Source organism: Onychomys torridus, chromosome 5, assembly GCF_903995425.1.
Source record: "Onychomys torridus chromosome 5, mOncTor1.1, whole genome shotgun sequence".
NCBI classification, from domain to species: Eukaryota; Metazoa; Chordata; class Mammalia; order Rodentia; family Cricetidae; genus Onychomys; species Onychomys torridus.
This window is the reverse complement of record NC_050447.1, coordinates 121,630,816-121,642,825: the sequence shown is the minus strand read 5'-3', so window position 1 is coordinate 121,642,825 and position 12,010 is coordinate 121,630,816.

Sequence of the window (12,010 nt, the reverse complement as noted above, 5' to 3'; positions counted from 1 at the left end):
TTGAAGGCTAGTGCTACCCAAAGGACAGAACTCAGGATTTTAGCCCCCTGGAGCACACTATTTAATGGACCCCACACAAGGACGTAGGGCGAGCAAAACTCGGGGATACTGAAACTCCAGTCCTTTGAGCCGGAGTCCTGCAGGCACTGTCCAGCAGTACTCAGCAATGGAAGAAAATGCTCCCGGCTTGGTCCTTTCTTCCCTGTTCAGTCTTGAGCTCTTCTGGGCACGCTGATTCCTTTTATTTTCCGTGCTGCCCAGCACTTAGGCCATTGCAGAACCCCCAGCAAGGCCACAAGGGAATTCATACACTTTCAAAGTCCGTCCTAATCTACCAGGGCAAGGTTTACTTAATTTTCCCCCTTTAAACCAGTAGCTGTGTGGCAGTGGGTGGAGCACAGAATCTCAGGGACTGACCCCCCAGCTCGTGGCATTGGCCCTGCGGGAAACCAGGGTGGCGGTACTCTGGCAGCGGCGGGCCAAGGAGAGGGCGGTACCGCGCTGAAGGAGCAGGCAGCGTTCGGGCCGGGGCGGCTGAGGCTGCATTCCTGCATCCTCCTGGCGCGCAGCCTCCCTCCCGCCACAGCTGATTCATTGGCTCGGCAGCCTAGACTGCCTGGCGCCGTCCGCGTGACGTCACCCATTCACCCAGCCCGCCTCTCCCCCCCTCCGCTGGCGCCGGCCGGGCGGTCGCCTTGACAACACAGACGCCAGCCTTCACAATGACTTCCAGCTGGTGCAGCCGGCGCACTCACAGGCGCTAGGCTTGGGAAAGCCGGCTGGGTTTCTTTCTCTCTAGCTTTCCTACTTTCTTTTTGTTCTTCTTCTTCTTCCTCCTTCTCCCCCTCCTCCCAAGATATCCTCCCCCCAAATCATCACATTTTGATGGATTCATAGTACATTTACCTGGCATCAATTATAAGTTGGGCTGAAACAATTCAGTATTATACCAGCAGGCCTGATTACTGCAGAAAGTGTCTCCATTAGCTAAAAACAGCACTACTGTGCACCCCCACTCCACTGCCCCCAGGCTCCTGTGAAATGCACTCTTGGTTTTTCTAGGGCTCAGGTCCCAATGTTCTTCAGGAGCTTGCAGACTTGGTTCCTCGGTTGCTGCCTCCTTGGGCTCCGTGTTGTTTTGCTGGTCACTGTCCCATGCTAAGCTCCACAGACTTGCTAGTGGTTGGGTTCCAAGCTTGCCGCGAAGACACCTGCAGAGTGGAGGCTCCAGCCAAGAAACAACGAGGAAAAATACATGGTCATTATAGTGGAAATGATAATCCTCAGCTTTCTTAGGGAAGAATGCCTGAGCGTTGATCGGTCGCCCAACCGCAAAGCAACGTTCTTTGAAAGGTGATTGCACTGGCTATTAAAAACTCACAAAAAAAAAACAAACCAAAAACAAAAAACAAAAAACAAAAAACAAAAACAAACAAACAAACAAAAAACACCAAAAAAACCCAAAAAGACATGGTTTTTATTTTGCTAAGTTGAAGGTCATGACAGTTAGGAGTTGAAGTTAGGAATGTAAAGAGTTCTCCAAAATGCACACGTCTTTCTAGAACAGAAAATGAATCTGAGATGTCTCTGGGCTGTGAATGAACAGTTGAGAGTTGTCCTTGGAAGGGGGCTAGTGTTGGGGCAAGGCAAGCTTTTCCTTCCTGTCACGTCACCCCCATGTGGACCCTTTTGATCTTGTAGGTCAGGTCTGGAAAAGGGGCATAGCTGTGTATGGAAGGCCAGTGTGTATGTATGGCACTGGGAACAGAGTTGAAGAGCATCAGTCTACATCGCTGAAGCTGCTCATCTACATGACTTGGGGACCCAGTTGAACATGGGTTGAAAACTCCCTTCCCAGCACATGCAGACGTGCTCCAGTGAAAACAAGTCCATTGGCCCTCTCTGTTTCAGTCAACATTTCAGCACACTGGTTCTTTGCCTTGTTGTAAGCTTTAGTGTCCTGGCTGAGTAGGTGTTCTCAGTGAGCTCTCGGACTATGCCAGTGAAGGTCTACCTGATGAAAGCCACCTTGTTTTCAACCTGTGTGTTCCAAACAGTTCAGTCCAAGGAGTGCTAGGCAATAAAAATTGGTGAGTCAGAATTTGTAGTCAGGAGAGGAACACTTGTCACATGTAAGTTTTCCAGGGTTACTGCTGGTGACAAGGTTTTGGCTAAAAAAAGTAAAACCCATCTGAAATGAGGACTCAGTGAGTAGTTTATTTTCTTGAGGTGTTGCCTGATTTTTAAGACAAGGTCTCATTCTATAGTCCAGGTTAGTCCGGAACTCTCTATACAGCCCAATTTGACCTCACACTCATAGCAATCCTCCTGCCTCATTCTCTAGAATTCTATGGTTATAGGCCTGAGCCATTCTATCCAGGTACATTGCTTCATGTTTCATGTGATTTGGGTTGTTCCTTAACTCTTTCAAATTATAACATTGTTTTCAAAATGCTTCAGAATCCAAAGAAATCTATTGAGGCTGACATTTTTGTATAAAACATATATAGTACAATAGGTGACTAATTATCTCATCTATATCATTTAGATTTACTTAAATGCCAAGCTTCACATTGGGACTGTAAGGAGTCTTAACCTCCTTAAGACACTTGAAATAAATTTTTATTTTTCTTCCTTATTATCTTCAACTACATTTACTAGTGTTATATTTGTGTGTGTTTTGAGTACTAACACTAGCTTCTAGCTGGTCTCAACCATAGTCACAATAGGATTATCGTGTGAACTCTCTTTTACATTTATTGGTGTGTGTGTGTGTGTGTGTGTGTGTGTGTGTGTGTGTGTGTGTGTGATACATGTGCATACCTGAGGTCAGAAGACAACTTATGGGAGTCAGCTCTCTCCTTCTTCCAGGTAGACTCAGGTAGTCAGGTTTGGTATCAAGTATGTTCACCAACTCGGCCATCTTCCTGGCCTTATCCTGTGTACTTAAAAAATACAATTAAATATACTATATAATATAATGCTACTACATAATATGTATTTTTATATCTATTACATAATATGATAGATAGCCTCCCCTGGAGATTTTCATTTATGAGGTCAGGGAGAGGGTTTGGAAATCAATTTTATAAAACTTTGCATTGTGAGTTATAGATTCATAGAAACTTGTGAATATTGTTTAGATAGGATGCCTGTGTTTTTCATTGTCTTACAATAGACGAATGGATAAGCGAATTCTGGCATACTCAGAGCACAGACTACCGTTGAGGTAGGAATAACTTGTATAGCTCTCAGAAGCATTGTGCTAAGTGGGAGGGGATGGATCTCAGAGGCTCATAAACTAAGATTTGATTTATTAAGCATTCCCCAGAGTCAGGCATAGTGGCACACATCTATAATCCCAGTGTTTGGGATACAGAGGCAGGAGGATCATCTCAAGTGTGAGTTCAGCTTAATCTACATAACTCTAGGACAGCCAGGTATACATAGCAATATATTGTCTCAAACAGAATAGAGTAGATGAGAACAGACTAGAATAGAATAAAATATAATAGATATAATATATAATATTATCCGAAGGACGAAACTGTCGAAACGATGATGAAATGGGTGGATCATGAGGGCGAGGATGGAATGGTAAGATGAGGTATTTTAGGAGGAGGTTCCCTGTGGTGCAGGACCAGTTCTGTATCATTGTTGTGGTACATGTTCTGTCAGGGTTAGAGTGGCTCAGAATTGCAGGCATCCTACAGCTCACCGCCCTTGCCTGCGCCTCCTTGTACTGTGATTGTGCAGAGGATAGACTGACAGCGGAAGACAAATGGGGGTCTAGGAGGCCTTCTGAGTCATCTTCACACCTTTCTGTGCATGTGTAACTCACAAGTGCTTTTCCTTTGTTGATCTTTCCTTCTGGACTTTGCTGAACGTTCGCCTGTCTGCCTGTGGGTTTGGAGAGCTTTGTTGTTCTTACTGTTTCATTTTGGTTTTGGTGGATTTTGGGGGAATTTATGTAGAGATTCATGATATCTGTAAAGGAGAGTTGTTTTTCCCTCCCTCTTACTTTAGCCTTGCCCTGGTTAGAGTCTTCTCTAGTATAGCATTTTGGAACTTGTTCGATGGCTTGCTTCTTTCAGTGGGGGTCTCTCTACCTTGCCCAGGTTGCTCTTGAACACTCTGCTTGGCTTCCAGGGAATCGCTGAGTGGAGTATAGGAGAGAGCATCTTTGTTTTGCTCTGAATCTTAGGGGAAAAGTATCCAGCCATCCCACAAGCTAGCATTATGGAATATTACACGTTGTATAACACATACTAGTTTTACCTTATCCACTTGAGGGAGTTAACCTTATTCTTAATTTTCTAAGAATTGTTATTACAAATATATATTGCATTTTTGTCAAGTGATTTTTATGCATCAGTTAATAGGATTATGTGGCTTTTTAAATTTAGCTAGTTAATATGGTGGATTATATTGATTGATTTTTGAATGTGGAACCAGCTCTTTATCCTGGGAATAAATACCACTAGGTCATGGTATATAATTCTGTGCTGATATAGTGCTGAAATCTATTTGCTAATATTTGTTAAGGATTGTTATATTTATATTCATGAGGGATATTGGTCTAGTCTCTTTCTCTCTCTCTTCCTCCCTCTCTCTCTCTCTCTCACAGATACACACACACTTCTATGTTGTCTTTGTCTGATATTGATAATAGGAAATAATTTTGATTTGCTAAAATTAATAGAAAAATGTCCCCATCTCTTATTTTGGGGGAGACTGTATATAGAGTCAGTATTAACTTTTTCATAAATGCCGGATAGAATTCTAATGAAAGTGAAAAAATACTGTCCTGAAGATTTCTGTTTCTGGAGTTTAGAACCTGTATGTTCAGTCTTCTTAGCAGGCTGTGTGCTGTGAGCCAACCTGCTGTGGAGGAGCTCCTGTTTGTCCTGCTTGGCTTCACTTTCGTGAACCTGTTATTTTATGATGTTTGCCATATCTGGACAGTTTTCAGCCATTATTGTTTCAAACACTTCTGCTTGCTCCTTTTTCCATCTCTCTCTCTGGCCTGGGAAGACTCCATTGGGATGTTTCACTGTGGTCTGTGTTAGTCGATTTGTATCACTATAGCGAAACATCCGAGGCAATCCACCTGCATGGAGAAAGTTGTTTTTCTTCCAGCTTTTGAAGTCTGCAGGTCCCCTCCCTCCATTGCTTAGGTATGTAATGTGGTGAGGAGAAAGTTGTTTTCTTCCAGCTTTCGAAGTCTGCTGGTCCTCTCCATTGCTTAGGTATGTAATGTAGTGAGGCATGGTATGGTGGCAGGATGGCAGGCTAGAGCAGGCTGCTCACTTCATGGTTGCCAGAAACTAGAAAGAAAGAGGAATGGGCTGGGATTTAATGTCAAAAGCTTCCTGCACTGAGATGTCTTCCCACTCAGGTTTGCATCCTAACAGTTACATCACCTCTCAGGAGCCACGGGCTGGGACCCAACCTTTACCACACAGATCCTTCTGGGGTCCATCTGAACTCCAGTCTAGTCATAATGATCCTTGAGGCTCTGCTTGTGCTTAAACATTCAGCTTTCCCCCTAGCTTTCAGATGGAGTAATTTCTACTGTTGTCTTGAAGTTTAGTGATTTCTTTTGGCCTCCTCCATCCTGCTGCTGAGGTCGCCCATAGATAGTTTACATCTTGGTTATTGTATTTCCTACAATATGATAGTTCCCTTTGTTTGTTGTTTTTTTATCCTAGCTTTCTTTGTTAGGTCTCCCGGCTTCCATTTGCTTCAAATGTGACTATGATTGCTTATCAAGATGTTTTTACAATGCTACTGACTTGCTGATGGATGCATGTGGGAATCCATTCTTCTGTTGAGCTGGAGCAGGAGCAGGGACCTTGGTAACAGCTGGACACGGGTGAAAGCGCTCATCTTCCACTGGGCATCCTATGATGCTGCACTGACTTCGAGGGTCATTCCTGCTCCTGGTGAGGTCACTCCTGATATTGTGCAGTTGGAATGGCCTTGTTATTCCTGTAGAGCAATGCAATTCTTGACTTTCCCTGAAACTATCTCTGCCCCAGCTCCAGTGAGGAGGGAAAGAATGTTTTCTTACTGCTAAGGTATGTAAGTCTGAGTTCTGCATGTGGTCTCCAGAGTGAAGGGGGCACGTCCTAGGTTGATAGGAAGTCCTGGCTCTCTGCTTTCTTTCTCTGACACCACATAGATAGATGTGTGTTATCTGACAAGGCTGGAAGGCTAAAATCTGCTTTGATTTTTTTGTTTTGCTCAGGGTAGGGTGGGGATAGGGCAACAGGTTTTCTCCATAGGGTTTGGTTGAAGTAAGTAATATGTGTCTATCTTTTGCTGTCTAAGTATTTTCTACCTGGCTAGGCTGCTGTGTTCTTCTCCTCTGTTTAGAAGAGTGGAGTTTATTGACTGTTAAGGTGTCTCCCTACCCCTCCATCAGTTTTTAAGATTTCTGCATTGAAGGTTTCTACAGCACCTATTCTGGAATATTTGGGGCAAAGAGTGATCAGGAGCTGGGTGTGGTGGCACATGCCTTTGATCCCAGAACTCAGGAAGCAGAAGCAGGTGGTCTACATGGTGAGCTCCAGGGCTGCAGAGTGAGACACTGTCTCAAATTAAAACAAAACAAAACAAAACAAAACAAAAGATCACCTCCCACAAAAAAAGAACCATGAAACTCAGTTTCTTGGCTGATTGGCATCTGTACCTTGCTTCCAGTCTTGTGTTTCCTCTTTCTGCATATTTACAGCTGGATTTAGGAGGAGGAAATGGGGAAAGAGCTTCTATTCCACTGTGCCTATCTTACTCCAGACAACTACAGTCTTTCCTTTCTTTATGAAGGGGTTCCTGGTTTTTACTTCTATTGTATTGGAAAGTATTTTCAATACTTTTTAGTATAGATGGATTTCTTTTTACCCAATAATGATAATACTTTGGAGCAGGAAAAGCCTAGTGGGGTGGACAAGAACCCCTGAAGCGAAAAATCCATCTTACAGTGAGATCTTAAAGCAACATTTTTAACTTGTAAAAAGGTTTATAAAAACTCATGGTGTTATCAAGAGAAAATACATATTAATATAAAATAAAATTTATATCATACATCTAAGACATAAAGTAGGCTTAAATATTAGTTTTATCCATCTCAAGTTCTATAGTTCACATGAAAGAGGAGCACTGTGAAGGTATTTGACTAAGTATTTAATAACTATAGCTATTTTGTCTAAACTTAACTTTTCAGTAACATTAAGAGCTGTGCTCCAAACCACATAGTTGTTTGTTTGTTTGTTTTTAACATCTTTTTACTGCTGGCTCTCACTCTAGACTTGGACAAACGCATTTTGAGATTTCCTTTGACAGATGAATTGGTCCATTACTTAAGAACGCACCCACGCCTACATTCTCAGGATGCAGGCACAGTGCAGTCAGCGTTTATGCCGGAATGTTACACGACTGACCTCTCCTTCTATTCCTCGTTCCCATCTGAAATCTCATGAGCATGGTTCTTGCTGTTTGCATTTCTATTAGCATATTCTAGTCCTCCAGCCTCTCACCAGAATCACCCACTAAGCCTGTGGTTCACAATATTCTAGGGTTCCTCAGTCCAAGTATCTAAACTCGTTCTCGTTCTTCCTGTAGACCAGTGCCAAAGGCTTAAAAACCACACAGTCCAGTTTACTACAACAAAAACTTCATGTTTGGGGCTTTGATATTATTTTTTTTCTGTATTACTTTAGATCGCTGTGACCCAAATGGCTGAGGAAAGGAAACTTAAGGGAAGACAGGTTTTCCTCAGCATACAGTTCCAGTCCATGATAGCAGTGAAGGCATTGCCATGGTAACATGTGGTGACAGCTCATTTCTTGTATGTGTACTAGCTAACAGATAAAACAGTGCTTCTAAACCGGTGGGTTGCGACCTTCCATGAACCTCTATCTCAAACATATTTAAATTACAATCCATGACAGTAGCAGAATTACAGTTATCAAGTAGCAAGAACACAGTTTTATGGTGGGGGGAGGGTCACTGCAACATGAGCAGTTGTATTGGAGGGTCACAGCACTGGGAAGGTTGATAAAAGAATGGGTGGCTGAACTAACATTAACCTTCAAAGGCCTGCCCCAGGACCCATTTCAGCCACCTCATAAAGGTCCAACAGCCTCTAATGGTATGACCACCAGCTGTGAAGGGGGCATTCCCACAAGTCTGTGGGGGAACATTTTAAATTCAAACCATTAACAGTTGCTTATTGAGAGTATTTGAATGTTTGGTTTTACATTCTTTAGAGAACATCTTATGTTCCTCCTATGGAATTTTTTTCTGGTGACCAATGTACATTGCATCACCATGTCCCACTCAAGAAGGTCTTCCCCTTTGCCTTCATGGTGGGAAAGTGGAATGGATGGTGAACATCATCATGGCCTGAGGTTGATACTGAGGGATTTCCTTGATTGCTCTCTACCTTTTTATTGAGGCAGAATCTTTCAGTGGAACCAAGCTTGCAAATACAAGCTTCTCTAGGTGGCCAGCTGGTTCTAGGGATCCCCTAGCTGTGTTCTCACCTCTGGAATTACAGGTTGGTTGTCATGCATCCCTGGCATTCATGTGGATTCTGGGGACTGGAATTCAGGGCCTCACGCTTGCACAACAAGCATTCTATCCACCGGGCCATCTCCACAGCCATCATGGCTTTTCTGACAGTATTCCACCTTCTTTTGTTTCTGTGTTCCTATTTTCCCTCTCCTTCCCTCCCACCCTCCTCCTTCCCACTCTGTCTTGCATCTGTCCTTTCTCCACTCTCTCTCTCTTTTTCTGTTTTCCTTCCTTATCTCTTCCCATGATCCTTTTCAGAATGACTGGGAAACTTGCCAGGGAATGCCACAAAACTTGGGAGCTAAGCATTTAGTACCACAGGATGGTCACAAATGTTGAAAATGAAAACCTACTCTCTACCACGCTGCTCTTTAATGGCATAGTGAGTATTCTAAGTGCAGTATGATTGACAGCAGTGATCCAAAGGCACATAGACAACAGAATCTAAAGCCTAAAAGACCGTGGGCAAGTGAGAACTTCCAAAAGCTAAAAGCACATCTCTTAGCATTTATTCCATAGCTGTGGGGTGTTTAGGCTAAGGTTTGCAGTTGGGTGAATCACCATGGCAATTGATGAATGTAAGAATTCAATATATATCATTTGCTTATGGTTTAAAAATTCTCCATATCTGTCTCTCTGTTATTCTGTTAAACCTAGGCAACAAGAAGACATTCTTTCTCTTCCAGAATTTAAAAGATTTATTTTAAAATGTCTGACTTGATTCCTGACAAAATGGAGTTCCCTAGCCCACCTATTTATCTAGCATTTATGTTAGACAACATTTTTTTGTTGTTGTTTTTCTGAGTATGCTCCTTTTCATATACTTCCAAGAACGTATCTTGGGACAGAGCATCACAACAAACATTTTTAAATGTGGAAGAACTGTCTATTTGCTATGGACTGGCAGAGCAGCCTCTAGCATATGACTAAGGCTAAGGGCTAATGCAAAGTCACTGTGGTGGTTTGAATGTGAAGGCTTGGTCCCCAGTAGGTAGAACTGTTTGGGAGGGATTAGAAGGTATGACCTTGTTGGAGGAGGTATGCCACTAGGGGGCTGGTCTTTGAGGCTTCAAAAGCCCATGCCATTTCAAGTTTGCTTTCTCTGTGTGAGCTCTCAGCCACTGCTCCAGTACCATGCTTGCCTGCCTACTGCCATGCTCCCTATCATGATGGTCGTGGACTCTGGAGCCATGAGCTTCAAATCAAATGCTTCATTTTATAAATTGTATTGGTTTTGGTGTATTATTAAATTTATTAAAGGAATAACTAAGAAAATTACAGAAGTGAAATACAATACATTGTCATGTTAATGGTAAATCCATATATACACCAGCACACAAAAGACCTGCCCCTTAGGGACAGGGACTTTATATAACTTGACATGGGGTTTCTATATAACCTATGAATTTCATCTGGCATATTTTAAATTATGTCTAGGTTACCTATAAAATCGAATTCAATGTAAATTATATGTAATTGGTTGCTACTCTGTATCATTCAAGGAGTAATGGCTAGGGTAAAAGTATGAATACATTAAATGTGAATACAATATTTTCCCCAAACATTTCCAATTCCTGTTCTATGGAATCCATGAAAAGAGACCCCACAGATATGGGTGTGTGTGGTAGCTAATCTTCATTTTTTCACTTCTTTGGATTTAGAATCACCTAGGAGACACACGTCTGGATGTGTCGATTAGAGTTTGACTGAGGAGGGAAGACCCATCTCCCTGGACTTGAGTCCAGGGCTGAATATATCAAAGAGAGCTAAGGTGGCGGCAGCACCTGTTATCTGTCTCTGCTACCTGACTGCAGATGCACTGTGGGTAGCTTCTCCAAGCCCCTGCCTCCATGCCTCCCTACCATAATGGACTGTACCTGCCTCCTTAAGCAGCTTTCATTCCTAGTGCTTACAGTGTGTGTCTGTGCATACCCTTATGTCTGTGTGTTCTTGTGGTTGCATGTCTGTGTGTACATGCCAGTTCAAATAACCATGCTACTCTCTCACTCACATCCCTGTCCCTGCCTCCCTCTCTCATGAAGTGTCCTGCTTGTTTGTCATAGACACTAGGTTGCATTCATGTTCCTTAGACTCAGTGGGACATTTCCAACCCACTGTTTGGGCTAAGTAGAAAGTTATTCTATAATTATGTATAGAGAAAAAAATAACCTTGCCATTATTTGAAACAAAGCCAATTATTACTTTTAAAAGGCTACCTGCTTTCAATTAAGCAGGAAATTATCTAAGAAGCCACTTAATTTGCTTTGGTCTGTGGTCCCTCAACTGCTTTATGCTGAGTGGAGCATGAAATTAAATATGTAACAACTATCCTAATGGTTATGTTTTAGAATGCCAGCAGTTTGGAATCTTAGGTACCCCAAATGGTGACAGCCGTAGAAACTGACAGGTCAAAGAATATGCATTGAGTCTGAGAGAAAAAGAAAACGCTACTCATGTCTACTGTGTATTTTATTGGAAAATTTAAATTTATAAACCTTTAAGTTTTGGATGCAATTTATTTAGATGATAAAACCGACAGGACAGGTATGGAAAAATCTCTCAAACTTAGAATGAAATTGCTACTTTTGGCTATGGGAAATTATACACGATTTTATTGGATCCAAATGTAAAGGAGATTATGCAAAGGCATAAAAAATGAGAAAGTTCTAGAGGATTTCTACCATTGGTTGAAGATCCATCAGGCTCATCCTTTGTTGGAGGAGTATGCCTTTGTTTAGAGCGAGAACACATACGGTTTGCAGCCAAGGAACTGTTTATAACGACATATAAGGGCACTAGCTTATGCAGGAGATTTTAGAAGCGTTCCTGAAATGACACTTCAATCAGTACTTAACAATGTTGTAAATGCTAGATGGCTCTCAGAGCCTCTTATTTATTTAAAACATTTTTTACAATTTAAAAACCATTTTTATACTAGACAAGTCTTTTCAAACACTAACAATGTTAGGGATAAACATCATAAAAATCTGTAGAAATGTGAGTGAAAATATCCTTGCTTCAATAGTTACTATAAAGCCATTGTTTTCTTGATTTCTTTTCAAAATTAAGAATACCCCACTGCACAGTTTTACCAGAAGTTTTAACCAATGACTTTAAAATTGGCTAGATTTCTTTTCCTCCACATGTGAGTCAGGGTGAGTCTGAGGTGGGATAACTTTCAAGGTTACAGGTTTACACAGATGCATCTTTAGTTGATGTTAAATGTTTAGTACTGGGGCTGGTGAGATGGTCCAGTGGATAGAGGAACTTGCTACTGAGTCTGACAACCTGAGTTCCATTCCTGGACCCACGTGGTGGAAGAAGAGAGCTGAGTCTAGCAAGTTGTTGCATGTGTACACAGTCATACACAATAAATAAATGAAGGTTAAAAAAATTTCTAAAAGCATTTGGCATTTTCATTTCTTTGGAATTT